This window comes from Megalopta genalis, chromosome 2 (genome assembly GCF_051020955.1).
Source record: "Megalopta genalis isolate 19385.01 chromosome 2, iyMegGena1_principal, whole genome shotgun sequence".
Lineage (NCBI taxonomy): Eukaryota > Metazoa > Arthropoda > Insecta > Hymenoptera > Halictidae > Megalopta > Megalopta genalis.
In genome coordinates, this window is record NC_135014.1 from 7,003,408 (window position 1) to 7,030,718 (window position 27,311).

General features: G+C 46.4%; 1 protein-coding gene across 4 annotated transcripts in view; it reads right to left on the bottom strand.

The window, feature by feature from the left end:
• LOC117218330 (homeobox protein prospero) overlaps window positions 1–27,311 on the bottom strand; it is a 79,064-nt gene continuing 51,753 nt past the window's right edge. For all 4 annotated transcript variants that reach the window (XM_033466625.2, XM_033466627.2, XM_033466626.2 and 1 more), the window contains exon 5: window positions 1–27,311. This exon is cut by the window's right edge and continues 6,601 nt beyond it. The gene's annotated coding sequence lies outside the window, so the exon portion shown is untranslated.

Sequence of the window (27,311 nt, forward strand, 5' to 3'; positions counted from 1 at the left end):
TATTTTTTTATTAAGTTTATTTTATATATCGACAACAACACGTCATACATTAGAAAACAGAAGGTTTCTTGAAGCAAACTTGAATGAAAAGTTTTGTGGAACAATCCGAGAGACACTATGTGAGTGTGCCGCGCCATCATCTATGGAGTCGTATATATATAATATTGCGTGTCCCTGTGTGGTCGTATGTCATGTGGATGTACGTTGTCGAATGTACGAGTCCGTGCATGTATACGTGTGTGGGTTGCATTTGTATGTATCACCGAGTGTATGCAATATGTATGTGAGGATGTATGTGCGTATGTGTGTGTATCAGTATCCGTGTCTCCTTGTACTACGATACTCTGTGTGTCTTCACTCTCGTCTACTTTCTTTCGCTCGTTCGCTCTTTTCTTCCTCACGATCTTTCTCTCCAGCCTTTTGTCCGGTTTCTTTCGTTCTCCCTGTCTCTCTCTCTCTTTCTCTCTCACTCTGTCTGTCTCTGTTTCTCTCTCTCTCTCTCTCTCTCTCTCTCTCTCTCGCTCCCACGCATTCACTCACGCCGTCTTTCAGTCGCATTCTCACATTTCGCGCGCACAACTTCCTTCGTCAGATCGACGTACCGAAAAAACACGAAAAGGAAAAACAGAAAAAGAAAACATTGAACGTTCCCAACCCTCGCGGAGTTCTGATGACAACTCAGTGCGACTCGGTGCTTCGAGGTCTCAGAAAACACCTCGAAAAACCGGCGCGCGACGCGTGACCGTTCCGGAAGCTGCGACGCCGAACGAAACACTTATCTCTCGATCGGGTTTCGTTCGAGTCGTCACGATTTTCCAGTTTCGATACCATTTATCCACTCTTCTCCCTGCGTTCTCATTTCTATACACACTCTCTCTCTCTCTCTCTCTCTTTCTCTCTCTTTCAGCTCGTATTCCCGAAAATTTGTCAATCGCTCCATCTTATTCGAACAATCTCTCTCTCACTCACACTCTCTTCCTCTCTCTCTCTCTCTCTCACTCTCTCTCTCTCTTTCTCTCTTGTCGTGAATCGCCTCCGGAAATACCTAATGTTGAAAAATGCCGTGAGCGGAAAACTCAAAACGGAAAACGAAAGAACGTATTACTTGTATACGTATAGATATATATTATTTTGCTTCGTTCCTTTTCTATGTAACCGCGATGTGACGTCTAGAGAAATAGGCGGCGTTCGTCGTTCGGCAAACGTGAAACGATTGAACTGAACGTAACACCGAAATCGGAAAACGCGGGTCAATTAGGTAAGGAAAAGACAGTCACATGTGCACCGGTCGAAAACATAACTTCGTTACGCCGAGAGTAAAACGAAAGAGACTCGCACGAGGCGCCCTCCGTGATTCAGCCAGCCGCACGGCGGAATTTCGCACGATTTCCGTTCTGCCATTTTTGGTGCCTCTATCTACCTATCTATCTATCTATATATATATATAATATATTTATATATTTATATATATTATTTTGTTTCTTTTTTTACTTCAAAAAGCGGCAGTGCATCGTCGTCGAATTCACTCTCGGGCTATGAGAAGGGAGGGCGATCGTTTTTTTCTTTCTTTTCATAATTAATTTTCCTTATCGACTTTTTGTTTTTTTCAGCTTCTCTTTTTTTCAGTATCGTTTCGCGACGAGACAGCCCAAATACACTCCCCGGTTTAATTCATATTAAAAATTTCAACGTTTCCTTTCGATTTTCTTTGCGTTTTCTTTTCTCTTTCCCTTGCTCTCGCTCTCTCACACCTTCTTTCTCTCTTTCCTTCTTTCTCTCTCTCTCTCTCGCTCTCTTTCTTTCTCTCTCTTTCTCTCACTCTTTCTTATTTTTCTTTTTTCGAAGTGTAGTGACACACTTTTTAGGAACGTACGAGGGTTTTACGATCGGCGATGGCGCGCGCGATGCTACTAACCCCGGGAGACACGAATTTTGACTCCGGTGCCGAAAGAGCTGCCCCCTTAATCTACAAGTTTTCGCCCCTCCCCCTCCCCAAAAAACGCCATACCTATTCCCACCTATTCACGCCTCGTCGTCGTATCATCGTTTCTATCTCTCTCTATCTCTCTCTCTCTCTCTCTCTCTCTCTCTCGCTCTCTTTATACAGTGCCAAAGATATACATACATACATACATACATACATATATATGAGGAAAACTAGCCACGTGCCGCGGTATCAGCGATGCAACCCTCTGCGCCTCCTCTTGCAATAATTTATGTACAATTTTACAACCTACGACGCCGCCGACGATATAATTTTTTTATCCCCTTAATAGTTCGCCTTTAAATACACGAATAGGACCTAGACATCGTTAATTTTCTTTTTCCCCGTCATCATCTTTACACTATACTAACGAAATCTAAACGTTCAATTTTCATTTTCACCACACTAGGAATAATAAATTTTGCCGTATCGTTAGTATACTTTTATAGAAATATGCTTACAAAAATAGAATTTTGCGAGGCGCCGAAAGCGCGTCGCTGCCGGGTGCGGGCGAGTTTATTAGGAATTTTTCGCATTTTCTTCGTCGCTTTCGTTTTCATTATTTCTTTTCCGTTTCTTTTTAACTTTTATTCGTTTCATGTATATAGCGTATCCGAACGGTTCCGAAAGAAAGTATCTGCTGCGCGCGATTCTCTGCTCTATCCATCTGCTCTATCCTCTCTCTTTCTCATGTCTTTCCATTGCCAAAAACGTTTCGCCTTTGCTCTGTGGTTTTTTCGATCTGTTCGTGGAAATGTTTCCCTTTTCACCGGCGTCTGGTCCAACCCCCCTCCCCCTCAGCGTACACATACACACACATGCACTAAACCCCGAAAATTTTCTTTGCCAGAAACCGCGAAACGTCATTTTGTCCCATCGTCGTTCATCGTCGCGCCGATCGCCGCTCGTCTCTGTCCCCGTGCAAAGTAATTTAACGCCTGAATTTTCTCCCTCGCTAATTATAATTCTCCTCATTCGCACGCACGCTCTCTAAATGGACTATCAGCATTCTCACAGTTTTTGTCACATGCCCGCGCACACGCCCATTCGTCCTTCTCGTTTCTCTGTCTCGCATTCCCGTTCCCTTTCGCACCGGTTGCACAGACGTTCGCGCGCAAAATCGCACTCATTTACGTTCATGCTAAATGTGATCACGCTAGTAAGTCAGTCGAACGATCTCTCCTCATTCGCGTCCAACAATCATTCACCACGATATTCATACTGTAAGCGCTCGAGTCGATCTTCTCTCGTTCTTTCTCTATCTTTTTCCCAGTTTTGTTAGAGTTTTCCCAGAAACGTATATATGTGTCTCAAAATTGTGAACAACTGATTCGGTTTCTCGCTGTCGTTTACAATGTACAGTACAACAATGATAATAGTGACAATCAGAAGTACCATTAATCGTCGCAGGTTTCTTTACAATCATCATAATGTCAATCCAAGAAGACGTAATAATAATGATAAGAATGATAATCATAGTAATGACAATCATAATAATAATAATACGGAACGTTTACAATAGTCGCACTTGTTTCACTTTTCTGTTCATTTTTGGGGGTTTCCACGTGTTTTTGCATTTTCGCGAGTGGATCAGAATCATAAGAAACGAACTTTACTAGGGGGTAGAGCCGCCACCCCTCCGTCGAAAAAGGGGGGCGGCCGTTTTCTTCCGCGATTTTCGTTTTTTTGTTCTTTCGTCGCAATAATGACAAGTGACGGGATGACTGACAATCGTTAATTACAATAATAATAGTAATCGTACCGATAATCGTTTATAAAGATGCGATTTCTTTTCTTTTTCTCTTTGTCATTCATCTTTATCTTCTCTCTTTTTTTTGTTTTCGTATGCACAATAACTTTTTTTTTCTCTTTTGTCCTCTCTCTCATCTCTTATTCTCTTTGTCTTTTCATCTCTTAAATCTCATTCACGTGCACAATTTCTCACGCGCGCTTTCTAAACTTCAAGTTAACATCATCATTTAGACTCGTCATTATAATATTACATTATTAGATTACATTATATCATAATACGCTAGCGTTTATTCAATAAATTTTACATACTTTGATACGCAGTATGATGGTTTCAAAAACGGTCATCGGCCAACCAAATTTTGTTCACACATCAATACACCTACGCTCTGTAGTCGAAGTAATTTGTACTTGTAGCCATATACTATAAATATTTTTAGTAGTTCTCGGCCTCTCTTTTTTTTTCTCTTACTCGCCGTCGCCAAGTTAGTTATCTTTTTTCATTTTTCCTCAAAACGTTTTCTTTATCTCCCTTGTTCCATTCGGTCGCCAGTGTATTCTTTCCGAGGCCCTACAATATTTTTCTTTCTTTTGATACGAATATTTAAATATTACTTTACCATCGCTTTCCTCTCTCTCTCTCTATCTCTCTCTCTCTCTCTTTCTCGCTCGCTCTTTCTCTGTTGTTCTCTCTCTTTCTCTCTCACTCACTCTCTCTCTCTCACACACACACACACACTCTCATTCTATTTCTTATACACGCGTTTACACTTGTCTTGTATTTCGCACGCTCGCTCGCATTTGCTTCGTCGCTCTCATACACGCTACGATCTCTTCCCGTTTTCGCTAACGTTTCCACACGCACACAGAATACATTTTCGCTCGCCGCCCACGCACACGCGGTCTGATACTCGTTCGCACGGTATCATTGTCTTCTTTCGACCTGTCGAAAAATTTTTACAAAACAAGACAGCGATGCGCCTCCTGTCTCTGCCGTTCCCTTCAATCGTATCAATCTCTCTCTCTCTCCCCACGATCCACCTCGTTTCCCCCCATTTATCATTTTTTGTTCGTTTAAGCTTATAACCTTAAATAGTATCGAGATATCGTTGCCAAAAATATATAAAAAACCCATAATCGATTTTCGAAATCGAAACAAGCGTGCTCCATTCGAAATAGGCAAGGACGCCGAATCGCATTGATCTCGGAAAACGGTTTCATTATTTTCCCTAACCATTTCACGTTTCTCTTTATCTTTAGTTACTTTTTTTTTCTTATTTTTAGGCTTGCGTCTTTTTTTTCATTTCTCGTTCGCACTGTTTAGAGCCGAAATCCGTCCAAAATATATATATATGTATTTATATATACCGTTTTTTTTTCTCTTTTGTTCTTAGTCGTTTCCTTCGGGAGCATCCCTTAGGGCCAGGAAGAAGGAAAGTGTTATTATTTTGTTACGTTTTTTTTTTTCTTTACAGTCGTCGAACGCGAAACCCGGACAAAAGTATGGGCGAAGAGGGCTCCTCCGATCGTGGCCGGTCGTCGCTCATAGTTTCGTCCGCGTGCATCTCATTATCCGGCGCCCATGAAATTTCGAGCTCGCATCGGGATCGAGGCGCGGTCACCGGGCGACCGAATCACCCCCAAGAATTTACAATAAATTTTTGTTCTCCGCTTTTGTCGCACACTTCCATCGTCACTCACGCACTCGCTCGCATGCGTTCGTCTCGCGAACGGCCGGTTCGCGCGCACAAATCTTGGTTGCTGCGCACGCTAAACGTTCGCGCGATTTCGCGCACCGATACAATAGATCTTTCTCGCTTTCATTCTATATCCCTTTCTCTCATCCGCATCGCTTCGCTTCTCCTCCCTCTCTGTCTCTCCTTTTTACAATAATCTCTTTAGAACATCCGAAAACCGACGAAAGGATAAGGTAAAACCGGTATCGTTTTCTCTTCTCCCTTTGCGTTTCGTTTTTCATGTTTTATACACCTGAAAGTTACTTGCACCCGTTTCGGACGGGGCCGCCGGTGACCGAGCCGCGAATCGCGATTCCAGATGCAACCTTTCGTCAGAGTATCATCGTCTTTTCCATTCGCATTTGTGTCAGTTTTGTCTCTTTTGTGTTCGCTTTTTTTGCATTTCTTCGATTTAGTTGTCCCTCACGCTATACCACTCTCACGCAATTTGTTTTTTTTTTCGTATGCTCGCACACTCGGATCGCTCTCCGAACATACATTCTCCCTCTTTCTCTCTCGCTCTCTCTCTCTCGTTCTCTCTCTCTCTCTCTCTCTCTCTCTCTCTCGCTCGCTCGCTCGCTCGCATTATCCGCTGTCTTCTCGTTCATCAACTCGCACGCCGTGTAATCTTTCGCTTCTTCTTCTACGCTTCCCGCAGTTATTTCTCGAATTTTCAACTCATTCGCTTATTAACGTGGATTCCTCGCGACGAATCCGCCGCGTCGTTTTTTCCCTATCTTTTCCCCGTTTTTTTCATGTTTCTTCCAAAAAAAAAAACACTTTTTTCGTTCGCATCTCATTTTATATTTCCCTTGTTCCGAAGCATCGAAAGTGGTTTCATCGAAATGCAATCGCGACCATTCATCGTTCCCTTTAACATTTTTCTTTTCTCCCGTTTTTATAAAAATGTACATTTGCTACGCTTAAGTTTGTCATCAATTGTTCGTTTCCGTTTCATTCATCTTTCTTTTCTGTTTGTTTGTTTTGGCTTCTGTTTCCGGTTTTTTACTTTTTTTATTTTTTAAAGATACAATAACATACTATACGTATATGGCTCTACAGATGTTCGCTTGCACTGCAACTCAAACTGTGTGTCATGAATGTGTCCTGGCCCGGCAGTGGCGTCGCGAGCCGTTCGATCGATCCCGAGACGATGCATCGTTTCCGCGTGGTGTTCCGCTGCTACTCTCCCGCTCTCCACCCCTTTGTTTTTAGGCCCATTCGTCCGCCGTTCTCCTTCCTAGATAGCCGTCCGTGTCGATGATGCCGACGGATATCGCGAGCACGTCCACGGATCGATCGAAGGCCGCGCGCGACCATCGGGCCACGAGCGCGGATTTAGTGTTTGATTATTATTAATTTTTTATTTTCGGAAAATTAGGACCTTCCCGCGTCTCGAACGACGGCTGGCCGCCGCTCGAGTGCCACGGGAATTCTTGATTAGAAACTCCTACCCGCGTTATGCTTCTATCGGGGTACCCGCAAGCAACACGACCCCTCAAGAACGAACGAGAACGCTCGTTCCTTCTGCGATCGTCTTTTCACGCTGATCGCAGTTAGACGACGGATCTGGGTGTTGTCACTCTCTACATCTCGAACATCCTCAATTTCTCGGTCTGTCGTTCGGTCTGTGTTCTCATTTTGTTCGTGATCGTATCATTTGAATCGTTTCCCATTTCGTTTTTGGTACACGAGTTTTCAATGGAGCTCGGTGGGTATAACGGCCTAATGCGAAACTCAGGATGTTAATTTCCATGGTGTTTAAAACGTTACGGGTCTAGTTACATCTCGCGAATTCGTTTAGCCAATTCAGTTCACCTTCGGTTTTCTGCCGTGACGGCGTCCCTACCCATTTTCTGGTTGGCACGAGAGGTGAACCGATTCCACGCGCGACTATCGTTCCTCCTAACTTGCCATCGAGTATCGTGTCCTTCACGCGTAGAAACCTTCGTCCGTGATAGATGAAGGGATAGATATTTTCTCTCTTTCTCTCTCTCTCTCTCTCACTCTCTCTCTCTCTCTCTCTCTCTCTCTCGTTTTCACGCACGTTCGATAGTCGACGTTCCCGGAATCGACCTCTCGGACCACTCGGTTCCCCGACCGATAAATCCGTGTCGTTGCGAGCGGGCAGCCCCAGTCTCGTTTGACCATGGCGTGTTATGTTTGAACCCCCGTGTTGCGATACCCGTGTCTCGGGCATACACACTGTATACAAATATCATTAAGTTTTATCATTACAATATATTCGGTCATTTGTTCATTCACGATTCATTTCATTTTTTTTTTCATCTTGTTCATCTTCGGTTAAAGTTTATGTGGCATGTATATACGCATTGTATTCGTGGGAAATGAGAACCAGTCTTATGGCGCCTGACTGTAGCGCAGGCATATTCTGTAACGTAAAAATATATACATCATCTGTGTGGTATGTATAGTGCTGCTCTGTAACTCAAGATTTTATATCCAGTTTATGCATTCATCGTTTAAATTCTGTACAAAAACGTTTAGCTACGCTTGAGGCAGATTTCGGCCCCGATCGCGGAGCTTGAGCCGCGCGTCGCGTTTTCTCTCTTTTCGTTCTTTTGCGTCTCGTCGAACGGGACCAACCTTTGGGATCGGTTCGCGTGACGTTCAGGAGGGACGCCACGAAGGTAGTAAGCGGTGAGGACGGTACCTCGTCAGCGAATCGGTTCCACCAGGTGAAACCAGGAGAGATCCCCGGACCGCCTGTTCTCTGCGCTTTTTCTTTGGGATCATGTCGCGTCTCGCGTCTCGCGTCTCGCGTCCACGAGAACGCGCGGCTCAGTCTCGCGGGGCAAGAACGAAGCGGACCCGCGGGTAGGTCGGTGGTTATCATTACTGCATGTTTTTTTTATTTTATTTTGTTCACAAACTGCACGGCAACTAGTGTTTGTTTTCATGTGATCAATTTTCCTTACGTTTGTTAGCTTTTTGTTTTGTTGTTGTTTTTGTTATTGTTGTTGTTTCTTTTGTATCCTGTTACGTCTGTCTATTTCAGCTGGTATCTGTAGATCTGTTTCTGTGGCGGTAGATGCGTGTGTACGTGTGTCTTCTTATGTATAATGTACGCGCGTATACATTGTGTTTGTGTTTGTGTGTGGCGCGTGTGTATGCATGTGTGCGTGCGTGTTTGCGTGTGTGTGTGGCTGCGTGTTTAGTAGATCGTGTCGCGTGTAATCGTTGTGTCGAATCGTGTACGTGGTTCATACGGTTCCATATGGTCCAATGTGTGCGTGTCGATCACCGTGTGTACCTGTATAGTAGCATCCATCGTGTCTGTATTTAATATGTATATGTACGTATACGTATCGTATTATAGACGTGAAATGCAACGTATTCCCTGTGTGTAACTCTGTAACCGAATAATACGAGTTTCTTTTTTCGTCGCTGTGTCGATCGGAATAGTCGTGTGAGAATGACGTAATCCGTGTAGTGTCCTACATTTTTAAAATTTTTTCTGTGTGTGACCAAACGTCTCCCATACCTTATCGTCGTCGTATTATCATTAAATATCATTAGTATACTATATATAATATTATATCGAAAATAACGGATAATACAACACGTAGGGAATCGAGGGTTGCGGAGGCATATGGGTGGGGGGGGGGCGGGGTAGGTGGTTTGGTGTCTTCATGAGTCTCGTATCGAGTCAGGGGTTTCGGGCTTGAGGGCCGATAGTGTGTTAGTTACGGGGGTCGGGGGTGGTTTCGGTTGGAGTATAGAGGGAGTGGAGAAGAGGGATGTCGAGGGACACTGGTTAATTGGGGAATCGAAAAGGGCGCTAGCTGCTAATATCAGCTGTGTTGTCTCGGGACGAGTCGCGCGTCCGCGCTCGCGATTCGCGCGTGGCTGTGGACGGGGGACAACGCGCGGCCGTTGCGCCCCGATCGCGGGACCGTTTTATTCGATGGATCGATCACCTGCTCGACGACGACGACGATCCCGTCGATCCTCCCCGGTCCCCGTGCCGGATCGGGACGCGACCCGCTCGATCCTCCCGTTCACGCGCCATCCGATCGCGCCGCGCGGACGGCTCGATGAGCGGCGGAGCTAAAGTTACATGGTCTCCCCACACGTGTGCGTATAATCGTAAACGAAGTCCATTGTTTTCCATTTCTTTATTACGTCTGTCTACGAAAAAACACTAATGGTAAATATCATGTTTTTTTTATCCGGCGGATCATTTTGTGTTTATACTGGCTGGGTTATACTGCGCGGTATTTTACTCTGTGGATTACCGGAGGTGGTGAACGAGGCTGTCGGGATAGGGGATGTGGCGGAATGTCGTTGGGCTGGGGTGCTCGGTGGTGGGAGGGTGGTGGAGGGGCCGTCGGGTACATTCTGCGGGTTACTTACGTCGAAGGAGACGGATAGATTAGTAATTAGGTCGGGACAATTATCGGAGGAACGAGTTAAGTAATTGGATGATCCAGTGAAGGGTGTAAGAGGGATACAGTGGAGGCCTCGGGGGTTGGGACTGGGCGGGGGGAGGGAGGGTTGACGGTGGTAGAGTCGGCGGAGGGGAATGGGGGATCATTAAAACCGGGCGTTGGGTTACTTTTAATCGTTTGCTTATTAGAACTGGACTGGCTGATACAACTGGTAGAATACAAGTTTTTTTTCTTTCGTTTTACATACGGCTATTACTTCGATATACGGTAGGTAGTTAGTATGTAGTTGTCGACACACAATTCAATGATTACTGGGCATTTACTGTTTATACTGCTTTACTGCTTGTTTAATTGTTAATAATTAAGTAAGTTTAATTGTAGTTATTTAGTTAGTTAGCTTCTTACGTAGCTTCTTGTCATTCATAGTTAATGTGGTTAAATTCTATGCTTGTATTTTGGTGGGCCAGGGACGTTGGGGGTTTTCATGGGGGCTTGTGTGGGTCCGGGGGTCGGAGGATCTTGGGGAACTGGTGGACCGGTGGCACGTCGGGAATCCCAGGGTTGTTGGAGAGTGTGGGTGGCGTCGCACGCAGATCCGGGTTAGTTGGCGAGCGATCGCGAACGACGCTGCCGATCGCGTCTAGGCGGCCATTATTGGATCACCGCTTCGTGATCATCGTTCGTGTTCGATCGTCGATCCGAGGTCATGCGTGCGTTCGCGGGTCAACGGTTGCCCGCTCGATCCGCGCGCGACGGCTTGGGATTTTCTGACTGGAAAGTGGGAGAGACCATAGTACACATATATATTATGTAAGTATACTTATCGCATAGTAATTGCATTTAATCAATATACGTGTGTGTTATCGGTGCATAGCAGCGTTCCGAACTCCTTGCATCAACCAAAATTACATTTTTGGGGTGTGGTTGGATAGATTTTAGAGCGTGTACGTGTGTGTGTGTGTGTATGCGCGTGTGGCCGAGTGTTCGTATGCTTTCGAATGCTCCCTGCGCACGGTACCACATGTTCGTGTGTGTGCTTGTCGTTCCGCGTGCATGTGCGACAGGGTGTCTCTTTACTTTTCGAATGAATTCGGATTGCATCCGAAAGACGCGTCTCCTGCCTGCGTCTCTCTCGACGTTCGCGCTTCATCGATGCCACGGAGCTTTTAGTTATCGCCCAAGTTCGAATCTCGGACGCAAGATCTTCGGCGCGGACGCGCGGAAAGAGGTGACGGAGGTCCCGGAGGACTTCAGCGACCTCGCGCCGTAAACCTCGGTCGCGCCGACACCTTGCACTCCGCGACTTCAACATTGCCGAAAACGCCTTTCGCCTCAGACTCGTGAATCCTCCACGGGTAACCGATATCTTTTCGATAAAAAAATATAAAATAACACGTACGGAGGATCGGTTTTGCGTTGTTTCAACGGCGAGCGATATATAAAGTCCTAAACGCGTTCTACGCCTCGTGAACGATTTCTCAATTTAATGCTACAGGAATACGTAACGTTTCTTCTTACTTTGTCTTTGTTTGTTTTTTTTTTGTAAACATGGTCCCAGACGCGAGTATGATTCTAAATCATTGAAACGTGGAAAGAGGCGACGACGTTCTCGAGCTCGGCCGACTCGGGGTCGCATCGCCAGGCAGTTTGAACGATTCGTGAGTCCGAGTACCGTTGTTCGATCGATAGCGCGAGTGCGATCCTCGAATTTGGAGAGAGTTCCGATTGTTCATCGACCGACGGGAACGTCGTGCGAGCGCAGGTTTCGCTGACAACGTCTCTCGGAGCGTATTTCTGTGCGTGGTTGTGCCTGTTCCTGTGAATGTATGCTTGAGACCGGTGCAGGATGAAAAACGGGTATCGGGCGAGCGCCAGTCAGGCTTTGGGTGGGCGTTCGGTCTATGTCGGGCCCCTTTGTATAATTTTAGTATTTTTTTCGTATAAAATCAACACTGAAGGCACATTCTATCGGACGAGTCGGCCCAGTGTGTGCTGTGAGTGAGATTGGGCGCGGGACCCGCTTCCACGTGCTCACGTGGCCGCGGCTCACCTGGCGATTTTTTCGCGGACCCGAAGGACGAGCATTATGCACCCGGCCCTTAAACTAGCGGGCTGCCGCACCTAATAAAATTATCTGGATATCCTCTGGGGAGTTCGCGGCTCGTGGAGCACCCCGGACCGTGATCATCCGGGGGTGCCGGAGGAGGACGGGGGACGGGAACAGGGAGGTCAAGGATAACCTTAATTTTCTTCATTATTCCCCTAAAGCAGAAATATCTGTCGGCAGCCGCGGCCGGGCCCCGCGCGAGAAACTGTTGATTCGTGTGGCGGTATTTTGATCCGGTTGCCTTCCTCTATTGCGTCGGGTTTTGGGGGTCTGTTCACTTTTTTCGCTTTTCGTCGAAATGGCTATTTCAAAATTGAGAGCCGGCCCGACGCTCGCCTGACATTACCCAGGGGCGAACTCAACCTTCGTCAGGGGTCGTTTGTGCTTCAAGTCTCATGTGGTACGGCCTGCGTCCGCGATCCTAGCGGAGACAACAGTGTGCTTCATTTTTCGAACCGAAAACCGATGGTCGAACGCCGTACACGGGCCTGCTCTGGATCGAGGGCCCTCGCTATGGAGTTTCGCGGATAAATCTGAAATATCGTCGTCCAAAAACCGTCGGATCGAAGGTTCGTCAAAGCAACTGTTGCGGTAAAGTGCCTGAAGGGTCGTGAAAGAATATATCGCGTGGTAATTTTGTACATCGTGAATTCAAGTTCGCGCGACTCGACGGAGTATCGACGTCGGTCTGGCGGCTGTACTGGACAATGTTCCCGGTTCCGGCGATCCTTGGACGCGCGTGTGGCATCATTTTACGAAAACGAACGAACGAAATCGTCGGCGTGGTCTGCGCTGGATAGCAGGAACAGGCCGTTCTAACATGGACTTCGAGCACCGGGTTCATAACGAGAAGAGTCTGCGTGTAATCGCGTGTGTATGTGCCGGGACACGCGTGGCATGGCCCGTGTGTGTAAGTGTGTTTCATTCGTCCTTTGAACTTGACAGAATTTCGTCGGAGAGGGAAACATTGCTCACAAGTGCGGAAGCACATAGAACCGACAGGAACCCTTCGATCGGTCTAGAATACGGAGCGCGCTGTCGGCGCGCGCTCTATGATCGCTCGTGATCGAAAGTCTCTCTCGTTACCGTGGCCAAAGTGTCGCTCGTTTGTATCGAATCAATTAACAACGATCGGCGGCGGTTGCTGGCTCGTCGAACGGCCGGCAATGCACGAACGATCGACGCGTCTCGCGAGACGGTTCCACGAATAACGTAGCGCGGCTCCTAGAGGTCCCTAACTTCGATATCTCATCGTCATCCCTGAACTGTCCGTGTCACCCTCTGATAACGGTAAAAATCTACGTAATAACATCCGGCTGGAGCGTCTCCAAGCCGGGGTCAGTGTCGTCGGCAGCGACCGCTCCCCGTTCCCTGAACATCGACATCGACATTTGACAGAATGCGGACGTCCCTCGAGCGGCTCGTGGTCCGCGGGCCCAGCCTCGCCTTCGTATCGGTTCAACGAGACAACAGACGAACTAATCAATCGAGATAAACAGCAGAACGTAACCATTTTATCACATACATTACCGAGGCTGGTCGCGGCGGGTCGCCGAGCGTGTTCTGTTCAGGCGCGTGTGGAGCGGAGGCGCGACAAACGTCTGAGAGACTTACTAGCAATAAAACAGCGTCAATAAGAAAAAACACGTCCGATCATCGAAATGCTAACATACCGGTGAATGTACAAAGAATCGTGACGGCCGAGAGATCGGCCGCGTTTTCACGGGACACGACCGGGTCGGCGAACCGGATCGGTCGTGAATCCGCGAACAACGCGTCCGGCAGCTCGGTCGCCTGAGCAAAGAATTTTACTCGCTAGAAAAAACGTAAACTCAACAATCCTATTAGTCGGAGACGTCGATCGAGAAGACGAAAACCGCGTCGAGACGGTTTTTTTTTAAAACCGTGATCGATGGATTCGCGGCTCTTATCGATGGACATCGCTCTGGCAGGCGTGTTTCTACAAAACAGAGGCAGAGGGCTTCGAGGAGTTTCTCGCGGAATCGCTTTTCCCTTTCTAGGCCTCTCGCGTTCTTCTGCTTTCCGCGTTCTTCTAATTTCCACCTGATTTAAACGATTCTATTTAATTATACTATAGCTGCGGTCCGTTCCGGCTCGTTCAGCCGCTGAGTCCATGATTTCCACGTGGATGTGCTCTATCCGAAGGCTATGTGGGTGGGCGGGGGCATGCCTGCGTGGATGCCGCCCTCAGTTGCTATTGCGTTCGTGTGCTATTTGCGTCGTCCAGTTCGATTCGAAACTTAAAACCAGTTGTCCTCGAGTAGTGTTTGCTTGGGCTTGGAGGTGCTGCGGTGCTCGCGCACCGAGTCGGTTGAGAAAGGTCTGCAAAACTGAAATCCGGTTGTAAAACAGAGCAAGCTGTGTGTGCCTTCTGCGCATCCTTCCATGAAACATTCGCACCCTCAGCGAGATCAATTGAAGATTAATTTTTCGTTACATTGAATCCTTCCCGTGGCGGCCTCGAAGGGTTCGAGCACATGTTTTTATCTCGTTTTATTTCTTTTTTCACGTTCGCGTACAATCGAACGATCCAGGTGTCCCTGTGTACGCGCGATCGGCAGCTCCAGGCTTCCTTGCCCGTTTCTTGGACGAGAATTTTCCTTCGCGCGTACATCCGAAAGTTTCAATATCGAATCATCCAATTCAATGTTTCACTTTTGTCAAGAGTTCCCGAAGAATTTAGCGGTTCAATTGATTCCCATGGTGGCGCCCCGATCGGGCGCAATTTCACTGTACAAACTTATACAATTCAGTCGACGATTGTTTCAAGTGACACGCGGTTTTCATACATTTTTCCTCATTTTTTTACATTTGTATGTAGATAGTGATTATTTGCATGGCGTTGGGGGTGGGTGAGGGTTATGAAGGACGGTGAGGATTTGAGTGGGGGGAGGGGGGAGGGTTTGGATGGATCGGAGGTGGGCCTGGAAAGAGGGAGCAAAGCTAGGTCGTTCGCGTGTGTAGCATAGAGTTCCAAACGCTCTGTGATCTACAGACATTCAATATTAAACAGATCAATCAACTATGTCGTCATATAATACCACTAGGATAGTTCATAATCGTAAGTTATATCAATAATATAATTATATCATTATGTATCATTAGTGGGTTTGTAATGTTGTGTGGGCATGAATCCCCGTGTGTATATCGCGTAGTGTGTATTTCTCTCTCTTTCTTCTTTCATCTCTCTTTCTCTCATTTTTCTCTGTTCATTATACTTAAGTCTCAAGTTACAAACTAGCGTATAAATGATGGGTAAGAAACGACCACCTCGACGAGAAGGAATCCGACGAACGGAAAACGCGTCGCGACGTCGGCGTCGGCGCGGACGTCGCGGTGGATTGGCCTTCGTTTAGCCTCTGAGTCGAAATAACCGTGAACTTTCGAAGGAGGGAGCTCGAGCGCGACTGTTTTTCGGAGGAAAGATCGAACGTCACGCTCGAGATCGGCACCGCCCCGTTCTGCTATGCTCGGGCAAACCGATTTCCCATCTAGGCCGGATATCGCTTCGTCTCGGTGGATTATTTGTTAGCCGTCATGTTCTTTTTTATCTTTTACCGGATCGTCCTCGTACCGTTTTTATACTATATATCATTAATCGTATTATCGTTATATGTGTGTTTATTAGTAATTAATTACCTTTTAATTAATCGTTAGGTATAATTCAATTAATCAATACTCTTAACCCTTTTATCGTTTAATAATTATTGTTAGGTAGTTTATAGTTTTTTTATTTTATTAGGTTTCGATAACGCGTGTATGGATTATTATTATTAATTATTATTAGTATTATTTTACTCTTTCTCTGGAAGCAAACCTTATTTCCTGTCGTTTTTTGGGAAGGATTTACCGAGGGGTTGGAAGGTGGTGGTTTCTTATCGTTTATCTTTTTTTGCATTTTAGCGGTGGTTACGGGGGGCGGGATGGGATCTCGGAGGGGACGCACCTGTAGTCCCGCGCGAAAATCTGCGAAAAATCAGAAAGTCGAATAACGAATCTCCAGTGATTCCATGAAGTTTCGCTGTTTTGTTTTCTGTTGCTTTTATCTCGGTTGTTTTTTTTGTCTTTTTAACATGTTTCACCGTTATCGTATGCTTTTACGTTTGCGTTTGTTGTTCGGTTATGTCTATTTGCATTCTTTCTGTTGCTTTCGTTTCGTGTGCTCTTCAAAAAAAAATCACTCATTCCGTTTCTTCGTTCTCTCTTGCCCTTTCTTTCTACCACCTCTCTCGTTGACCACCTATCGAAAGAAAACTCCTTCCCGTTCACACAATCATCTCCATTCCATCGTGGGTCTCCTTTGATTAGAAATGCTCTCTTTCTCTCACGCTTTCTTTCACTCTTTACTCTCACTCAGGGTTCCCTCTCTTTCTCGCTATTCCTTTCTTTCCTTCTCAAACACACGCACTCGTTTGTGGTTTCGTTTGCACGCCATGCGAATCGCTTTTTATTACGAAGCAGGCGAGATTTCTCTCTAAAAGCTATGGACCCGATCCGCGTGGGTTAGCAAACATCTCTCAACACCCCCGCGAGATCGGTATTGTTTCCTCAATTATTACGTTTCCCATCGTACGACACATGTACACATTTATTATTACATTTTCTGGCTTTTTGGATTATGTGAATCGGTTATCGGTGCTTCGCCTATCCTCTATCGTCCGATCTCTGTCTTTCTCTCTCTTTCGCGCGCTCTCTTTCTCTCTCTCTCTCATTCTTTCGCTCGCTCTCTTTCTCTCTCTCTCTCTCTCGTTCATCATCTCGTTTACGCTCTCTGCAGTTTTCGGTTCAGTGTGGCGCGATTATTTTTTCCCGATTACGTTTCGCTTCATGGCTTCATTGAGAGAATTCGGTTATATCATTCCGCGTCGCCCCGGCGGTTCGTGGGCTAACGATATCGTGTTTTCTCCTCTTCCACGTGGCTCCAACTCTTCGTCCCGAAGAATCTGGCTTCGCAGGCGTTCCTCGTCCAGCTTTCTCGGCTTCCCGATCGTGGATCGATCGCCGGAAGTACGATACTCGCCGCTTCGATTCGTAATGCTTGTCCCGTTAGTGAGTCGTGAGAAATACCTTTGTCTTTTTGTTTCCATCGTTTCGTTTTACTTTTTCATTGTTTCTTTCCTTCCTTTTTTTACATATCGCTGCGGTTATTGAGTGGAGCGGGGGGTTTAGAGGTGTGGGGCGCGTTGTCCGCAGGGATTAGGATCGTTGAGAAGTCCGGTGTCCACTGCGACCCTAATCCCCGGTGTCTACGATTGGATTCAATTTGATTGGACATATCTAATTTCGCGAAGGATGTTGCCCGATACGTTCCGTTCGAAATGAAGACCTGCGTTACCGTTTAACTAATTACGTAAGTCTTAAGGTGCCGATCCGGCCCCTCGGAACGGGAGGGTTACGGTGATCGGCGTTTGAGGTAGTTAAGGAAAACCGGTCGTCGAACCCCTGGATTCGACGTGTCTGCCTGTAAACGAGCTTATGTTATTAAAAATAAACCGAGGTATGGCATTGTGAGGCAATTAAGTCGTTACTATCTATTATCGTTCCGCTGTGCTAGATCGTTTCCGACCGATCCCGGCGGTGCGTGCGTTGCGCGAAATGAAAACCGGCGTCGATTCGTTCGACGTGTACGTCTGCCTGTAAATAATATTTATATATGTATATGTATCGTTGCGGGGCGCCGCTTCTGCAACGCTTTGTCCTTGAACATAGAAAAAATAACGTTTCTCGAGAACTGGTTACAAGGTATCGGCAAAATATATCGAGCCACCTTTTCTATCCGATCAGCGTCGTCGGCGCGGCTGTGCCCGACGCTGTCTCGCGATCGTGATTGCCGTCGGCACGCCGTTTTATTATCGCTCCTTAAAACGGGTATTTATGGTTTACCTATCCACATTATTCGACGAATTGGACGAACGAGCAATAATTGTACCAGTGATTATTGCTTGCCGGGATGATTATTATTATTATCTATTGGTGATATCGTTACTCTATGTACACTGAAGACTAATCGGAGAAAGACCGAGTTTCCACCGTCTTTCCATTTTCTCTGTACAGTATTATTCTTTTATTTTTCATTTCGTTCGGTTGTTACTGGTTGCTGTTGTTTTACTCGAAGGGAGATCCCGAGACGCTCTACGGTCTTCTTTCGGGGCATTACGCCTCGTTGAGGCTTGATCGCATTCGGTTCTCTCACTCACTCTTTCTCTCTTTTTCTCGCTCTCTCTCTCTCTCTCTCTCTCTCTCTCTCCCTTTCTCGCTCTCTTTCTTTCCTTCTTTCTTTCTATTTCTCTCTCGCTCTCGCTCTTTCTCTCTTTTCTAGTACGTTTTTGCATTGTCACGGTCGGATTGCGGCGCGTGTCTCTCTTTCTTCTAAATGCGTGGACGCTGTTTGCGATGAATGCGGGTGCATCGCGTTGTCGCGTAGTCACCGATGTCGCTCTGCTGCGGTATATTGTCTCGTGTGTCCAGCGTTAGTTCGTACGAACGGTTCTGTTTGCATAGCTGTCGGATTGGGCCGGGTCAGTTGGATCGTCGCGTGCTATTCAGAGGGTTTGAAGCGGGTTTATATGGGATCCTGTGCGATCGGCACGCGCGCGTCCGCGGATCGGCGCGTACCTCGCGTCCGTGACCAATTTCAAACGTTTTACTAGAAGGCCTGCCGAAACGATCGCTCTTTGACACGCTGCTTCCTTTTTCTTCTTTTCGTCCTGTGGCTCGTTGACTCTCGTGAACAAGATAATGGGCACGTGAGCAGACGAGCTGGCCCAACTGCGCCTTCGTCCGTAGCGGAGTCGGCGACTGGACACGCGGACACGTTAAGACGCCTAATTTTCGTCCACAATGTTCACCTATAATTGGCAGATTTTCGGATAGAACTTATCTTGCAATGCAATTTTCAACTTTAAGCTTTAATAAGCAAAATGTCAATATTGAATTTATAATTGAATTTAAAAAGCAGAATAATTGCTAAGTAGTGCTCTTTTGTTTTACAGAAATTAATAATGCAAACGTCAATATGGCATTATTAATTAATATTAAATAGAACTCGTATAGATAATGTTTCGAACAGAAGCAGAACGAAATTTCCGAAGAAAATATTTCTAAAAGTTAATGAACCATCGTACTGTAATTACCAATAGGTAAAAAATGTATAATAATGTATCAAAACGTGAAAGTTGCAGATAGATGTGCCGAATTAAGCGTTTTCCGTGTCGCGATCGCAGCCATCCGACCGAAGCGTAGATCGTGTCTGTTGAATTCGAACTTGGAGCGAGCAGCGGGGTCAATGAAGACCCGTCTCCGTTCTCGAGTCCTAAGTCGGGTCTCTCGCAGATACAGGTTCAAAAAACGGATGTTAAATAATACCGCAGATCTACGTGACGAGATAATACATGGTTAATCCCTCCTTAATACCCTTTCTCTCGTTCTCTATCGCTCTCTCTCTCTCTCTCTCTCTCTTTCTCTCTCGCATCCTTTCTTCCTTTCTCTCGCTGTTGACTGCAGGTTTATCCGACATTACTCTCGGATTTTTGGCAAATTTTCCTTCGTCCCGGCCGCGGGGAACAGCGAGCCCACAGTCGAGTCCTGTGCACATTCTTTCTCTTTCATATCCCCGTTCGTCACTATTCCACATCCTCCAGTCTTCCGACCGTGTTCCTCCGAATCGCCTTCTTCCACCACGGAACCTCGATCTTGATCGATCCGAAGACGAAAGGTCGTTGGAATAATTCCGGGTGACCCGTCCACTCGCGGTGTCGCTTAATTTTTCAGATGCAGGAACTGTTTTTCTTCGCTGACGCGAGAAAGGAAACGCCTCCGTTCCTTGTCTTTTTCTCGCCTGACGGATGAGTGTTCACTGTGTTTCCGTTTACTTCTTTTTTTTTTTCTTTAATCCTCATTCTAGATCTCTGGCTGCCCGTTTCGTTCTCGAGCAGATTAGGATTCGGTGGGGTTGAGGCGTGGGAGGAGGGGGGGGCGGAAGAGGGTTTTTGGGCTGGGAGGTATTCGGGGGGGGGGGGCAAATCGCGATGAGGTTGCGGGAGTAGAGTATTCGGGCCGCGCGATGATCGACTGGAGACCTTCCGGCGATCGAGATGGGGCTTTGAAAGACAGATCTCGCGTCCACGTCGTACACGGGGGTGAGGGCGACTCGCGTTGCCACCGATTTTCTCGCTCCTCGTCCAACATGCACGCGGACCATAAGAATTTCGAATCCGGCCGGACGCGGTGGGAACCGAGAAAACTATTTTGCTCCTCTTTTCGTCTTTATTCCTTTTCGTCCTCCTCCTTCCTTTCCTCTCTCTCTCTCTCTCTCTATCTCTCATTCTCTCTTTCCGTCGTCTTCGCCCGTCCAAGTCCGCGAAAATTTTTTTCCCTAAATCGTTCGATGGTTCGGTGATTTGCTGAGTTAGCTGCGAGGTTTCGAAACGTCCCACCGCCGGCGGATACCAACCGCTATATGTATACATATATTTATAATATATCATTTATACAATCTAGAGAAGAGGGAGCTTTTTTCTCTCCGGGGCTTTCGGGGAGCGGGGGATGGTCGAGAGCGCGGAAGGTCGCTGGTCGTCTATCACCGTTCGGCCCTGGAAAAGTATATACTAAGGCCGATTTTGGTTAAGAATACGCTTCGCATTTATTTTTTTTTTCTCATCTTCCACTCTTTTGATCAACTTTTATTTTTTAACATTAAGGCGCAACGTGATAAACTTGTACTTTTTTCCTTGATGTGTCTTTTGGATTCTGGCCGAAACTGCGTGTACCTGTGTCGGGTGTCAGTGTGCGTGTGCGAGCGTGTCTCTGGTGTGAGGTGCGCGTAGATGTTCGTGCGTGTGCGAACGTGTCTGCGGGACAGCCTGTGCAACGTGTGCGACCCTTCTACACACGTGTGCACGTGTCCCCGTGTCGTTGTACGCGTGTGTGTGGGTGTGCTGCTAGGCGACTGATGCACTTCGCCTTGCCGAGCACTGACTTGTTGTGTGTTCTGCTGACAAACGGGAACACTGCCACGCGATGATCGTACGCGCGAGCACGTTCCCGCCCGCCATCCGAGCTGAGTTTTTCTTTTTGGTGTTTGCCGAAACACGGAATTTTTTTTTCAGTCTCCGTTGCCGAGGAACCGTCGCTTTCCCGTTCCGCGGACGCTCGATCCTCCGGACCGCGGCCACGGAACGATCGAGGACGACTCCCCCGCACTACATCTCTGTGTGTCGTCTTGTGCGCAACCTAGGACAGCAATGAATCGATCCAAAAACTTCTCGTGTCGAAAGCGAACTCAATAAAATGCCGGTAGAACGTACGAAAGGAATGTCCATATGTTGAAAGTGGTATAGTTATTAAATATCGTATTGCGTGAAAAGTAGGCAGGTTGTCGAGTTGGTACCTCTGTCTCACGTTCCAGGCTGATTCGAAAGGATTAACGGGGGCTGATTGATCGGGGGGTCGGAGTCTGCACGACCCGCGCCGATCGCTATTGCAACGGAAACTGGTTGTCGCGACTGTCGTCGATCGGCGCGCACGAAAACTTTACCACCGCGGCGCATCGTCTATCATCTAATCGGTATTTGGTCGTTATTGATCGTTCGGCCGCTGCACTTTCTAGAGATCATTAATTTCTTCGATAGCTCGTCGGAATAATGAAAAATAGAATTTTTAGCTGGTATAAAATTTAATCGCCGTTGCTACGAGATCTAACGACGGTGGATCGTTTTGCGTTCGCGCCGCTCGTAGTCGAAAGGAACCCATTGGGTGATGGCTCTAGTCAGCGAGAGAGCTGGGATCCTAGAGACCACTGTTCATGGACGCGGATGCGCGTGCTAATGTCTGGCGAACGTGGAGACAGAGGCGCCGAGTCGAAGATGTACTTGCTTGTGTAGGTTGCCCCGGCTCGGCTCGATCATTTCGAACCGGTCGGAGCGCAGAAAAACAATTCCCACAATATTCTTACAAGACGTTCCAGCTGACCGGGCAAAGTCAGCGCCATCGTTCGTCGCACCGTGTTCGTTTCACCCCCAAGCCTCGTCTCGGCGTACTTTTCGAAAAAAATATTCCTGTTCGAAAAATCTTTGTTCATCCCCGTTTTAACGACTAACATTTATTTTATCAAAGTATTGTCTGGCTTTTGGCGTGAGATATTTCTTTCGTTTCTTTCTTTTCTTTTTTTTTTCAAACTATTATAAAACCCCTGACACTTTTGTCCCGGAGCGACGAAGATGACCGACCTCGGTGCCCAGGCTCGCGTCTCCTTTTCACCTCAATCTGCGGAGGGTCTGCGCTTGTATATTATCTCTGAGGACTTCATCGGACTCAACGTGGCGATCTAGCTCACATCCTCACACATCAACGTAGGTATTTTGCTTTGTTTACTGCTTTGTCTGTTCTGCTAAATTGTTTTCTTTTATTTTTACTTTTCTTTATTTTTCTTCTCTCTCTCTCTCTCTCCATATCTCGTTCGCTAAATAAGTATCTCTTTCTCTCTCTCTCTTTCTCTCTCTCTTTCTTTCTCTCTTCATCTCGTTCGCTCTCTTTCTCTCTCTCTCTCATTCTCACTTCATCCACAGTATCCTCTGTTATCATTTTGTTTTGTTATTTTTGTAATGTATCGTTAAACCTTAATACACCTACGATTCCCTACATACGATAATACGTGTATAACCTAGCACGAGTTTCGCTGGCTGAGACGTATGCGCAAGAAATACATTTTCAGATATTTTAAACATCATCATCATCATCATCATCGTCCCCATTCCCATCTTGTGTGTGCTCTTCTCGGGTACACGCAAGTACATTCATCAATTTCTCCTCGGGCTCTTCGACTCACTCATAGAAGCAGGAATATTTCCAATGGCCAATCAAAAAGATTTTTTCGTTGCAAAGCGCGCAACGTGGGGCTGGCTGCGTTTTCTTTCTCTCTCTCTCTCTCGCTCTTTCTCTCTTTCACTCTCTCTCTCTCTCTCTCTCTCTCTTTCTCTCGCTTTCACTCGCTATATTTTATCTTTCCGTTTTATCCCTGCTGTAAGATCGCTAGATGAGAGTGATGAAAGTTTGGGAAAGTTGCGCGCGAAGATCCCGCGAACGCAACCAATTTCTAAGGACGTTGCATCCGATTTCAATTTAACCTCGTTGAAATCGAACAGTCGACGCGATGGGCTAGCTACTACGTTGCTTTCCTTTCATTAACAACAATATTCAGAGTCCATGGGACAGTAAACAGGTGGACGTTGATACGTGTATTTCGGGCGAAGATTATCAAATGTTCGATATCAGTGAAACGAAAATGGGAGCGGGCAAGCATGTTCTTATTCAGCTTGTAACATTTCCGGCTGGGCATTCGTTGCTTTCACAATCGGTGGCTGGGGGTTAGATAGATTGCGACACATCTGAATATTTCTGTCATATTTGTCCTCTACCCGTATTGCCTGCTCTTCTGCAATCGATTCGATCCTGCTCGAACATGATGCTACCGAGTTGGATGACGGACATGATATCGGCCACATAATTTTCCGTCCTTCTCCTTACTCTGATTTTTATTGACCTTCTCGGAAATAAAGAAAACCTTCCCACGTCTCACGTTTCTCTCTTTCTCACTCCTCCCTTACTCATACGCTTAACCATCACGCACAGAACACCTCGCATTTCTCGATTCGCATTCACGCTCGCGAAAGTTTGGCCGAAAGTATCGTGCACGAAAAGGATGGGGAGAAAATTCCTCGTTAACTTACATTTACAACTGGTCTAATAATTTCTCCGTTTTCTCTCGCAATCGCTCCCTCTCTGTCTGTCGCCCTTTCGCTCTGCTCTTCCATGCACACAGTATTTTTTTTTATCATTTACTAGTCTTGTTTCTTTACAATACATATATGCGGACCTCCCGGTAGGCAAGGAGGTCGGCTATCTCTGTATAATTTTTCACAATTTTTTTCCTCTTTTCAAATTTTTCCTCAAAGCATTCGTTCGTTGTCTCTATTGCTCCGCGCACATGCTCGATCTGTCATTCGACCGATTCCCATCCGCTCGTTCTTCAGTCGTATCACCTCTCTCTCTCTCTCTTTCTCTCACTCGTTTTCTCTCTCTCTCTCTCGCTCTACCTTTCTCACTCAATCTCACCCTAGTCTTCACTTTTTTTTCTCTCAGCTAGGATCGGTTTGCGCCGAACGTCTATCGCCCGTGGCTCCGAACTCAGTTCCGAAATCACAATTTGCATGGATTTCTTTTCAGTCGTGACTTTTTTCCGTTCCTTTCTCTACTATCCCCTTCTCTAAACTGTCTCCCTTGATGTTCCCCTTTATTTTCTCTCTCTCTCTCTCTCTCTCTCTCTCTTCCTACAACTGTTACCGCCGCTACCAACCTACTATCATCGAACACCGTCCCCGATTGTTCTCTTCTCATCGAACCAAAAAAATCACCTGTTGAGATCGCGAGGTTTCGTGGCTTCAACGACGGTCGCATCAAGGACACTTGGCTCCCTACACGCTCCTCTCTATACCATTCCCAATTTCGTCGGTCCTCGCCTCTCTATCCCCGTGAACATCCACCCACCCCTCAGACTTCCGACCTGAACGGGTCCTCCTCCGTCGTGGCTCACGGACCCCGAGAGGCGGCGTTTCTTCGGGCCGCGAGAATCTTTCTTTCCGATCGAAACGCGAGACGAAAATGTCAGGGATCGTGGGACCTCGGGGTCCAGTAAAAATCGCGCGAGAGTCCGAGTATCAGGCACCTCTCGTTCTGTCGGCTGTCGCGTGAAAATTGATTGGAAACTGTGTGTGTTTGCGCGCGCGTCGGTTCTTTGCAGGCTGTTTTCGGCGTTTGCGGGCTGCCGTCAGTGGTTTTTCTAATTCGAGGTAGTTGAACGGCGATCAATGTACTCATGCAGGAACACTAGGGGTTGTTTAGTCGAAACTGGTCGCCGAAGTTCAGCTAGAAGGCTAAGCGATAGGAACTTTAATTTAGAATTTTCGCTACCTCTATTAAAGTTTTATTATTTTCTTTCTTTTTCTTCATCACATTCTCGCTTGTCACGCGCGCGCACTCATTCTTCTTCCCGTTCATTCGCTCTCTCACACGTTCGTCACGAAATAGACCTCGGAAAGCAGCCAAAGACGTTACTTAAACTAATTCTCTCGACTCTTAGTCCCTTCATTTTGCGAAATTTCAGACTGAATATTTGTTTATTCACGTTTCGAGCAAACAACCCCGGCTTCGAACCGAACGCGACGTCTTCTGCGGGTAACGAAATTTATTGCAGAATCAACGGTCGAAACGATTAAAGGAAAAATACGAAACGATAAGAGCGAAGGGAAATCAATCCGGTTGAAACATCGCAGCCTGCAGAGTGCCGACTTCTGTAATCGAGGCAGGAGTATCGACTGCCTGTTGTTGTGCTGTAAACTATAGGTTAGGGGAGCGTCTCGAGTATCGCGATCGGGAGCGAAAGATTCTCTAGCGCGACGCGATCAAGATTCAAACGCAAAGAACCGAATCTCGTGGATCGATTCGACGGGCCGGAGTGATCTACGGTTACGTCGAGTCCCCTGTAACTGATCGACTCACGAATCAACGTTAAGACAAACGCGGTGATATGTAGACGGACGATCGGTGGACCGAACACCAGAGATTTTCTTCTTCTTCATCTTCTGCTCTTTGGAAAAAACTCCGTAAAATCTACAAACATGAACGCCTCTCGTGGTCACGGGCCGGAGGACACCGCAAAAATTTCGCGCTCGCCCTAATCACCTCCGTTCGTCTTATTCTTTTCTCCGTTTTCTTTAAAAAGTTTTTTAGTCGCTCTCACCTAAAAATCTCCTACCGAAACTTATTGTAGACTTAACGTGCTACGTGTACTACGAGATTATCACACAGAAAGTTTGCTCACTCGGTGTCAACAATCAGTAATTACTCCCGTTTCTCCTTCCCCTAATCACCTGCTTCGCGCCTCTATCTTCATCATTTTTGTTTAATCATCTCTTTAATTTCTTCGCATACGCACGCGCTATCCTCACATAAAAACATAACTTCTCTTCTCTCTCTCTCTTTCTCTCTCTCTTTCTCTCTACACACACATTCATCCCCCTCTCTCTCTCTCTTTCTTTCTTTCTCTCTGTCGCTCTCTCACTCTCGTTCACTGTACAATCTCGCTCCCTCTCACGTGCTCGGTACTCTCCTCGTCGCAGTCATACTATTTCTGAATCACACTCGAATTTCTTCTCCCTTGTGTCCCTATAACTATAAAGACTAACGTGTCGCGTGCGCGCTCGCTCGCTCGCGCCCGATCCGAAAGGCGCACGATTATTTTCTTTCCCGTTTCACGATCAGACACTACGCAGAAAAAAATCATTTACTATATTATCATCCTCCCTTGTTTTCTCTCTCCCTCTCTGACCCTCTTTGCTTAAACTTTCTCTATCGCGCGCGTCCGCGATTACGACGTGTCGCGTGTGCGTCGATCCAACGTGATCGCGCAGCGTTTCGTCATTAATATGTATATCCTAATTACGTTTCTAATAGTTTGAGGAATGATTAATCTCGATGAACGTACTTCGAAGTATTCTCACCTTGCTTGTCATCTCGCTCGCTCGCTCTCTTTCTCTTCCTCTCTCTCTCTCGCTTTCTCTCGCTCTCTTTCTCTTGTCTCTCTATCTCTCCGGCTCTTTCACACTCTTATTCACGCTCTCTCTCCCGTTCTCTCGTAAAACTCGCGCGAACACACACACACTTCCTCGTTAATATTTCTCATTCTAACCTCGAGTAAATCCCATTTAGCATTCGCTCTCTCACCGTCTTAAATATCCTACGTCGACACGGCTTTTAATCAATTTTTTCTTCCCTTTTATCACGACGATTCTCGAACTCGATAGGTAATAATCGTAGTAATAATATATAATCGTACAGTAATAATTAGTTTAATTAGCGTGTGTGTGTGTCTGTTTACTCTTTCCCGTTTAATTTTCCCTCTACGCCGCCGTCGTTTGAATCGGGGGTAGGCATACTGTATAATCTCATCGTCCTCTCTGCAGCGTGATACGACCTTCCGCTCGGTTTTCATTAGTATTTATACTTTTTTTGGTTTAATTACCTCGAGTTTAATCATTTATATAATAATTAATAGCTTGCAAGTGTTTAACGTTAAATACTATTAACTAATTCTGCTTACAGATGTTGCGTTCCTTAAGACTTACGCGTTTAGGTATGTACGTAATGTGTGCTTATTTAGCTTTGATGATTTTTTTTTTATTTATTTATCCCAATTCTCGTGTTCGGTTTTCGTTAAATCTCTCGATTCCGCGTTTCATTCGATTTTC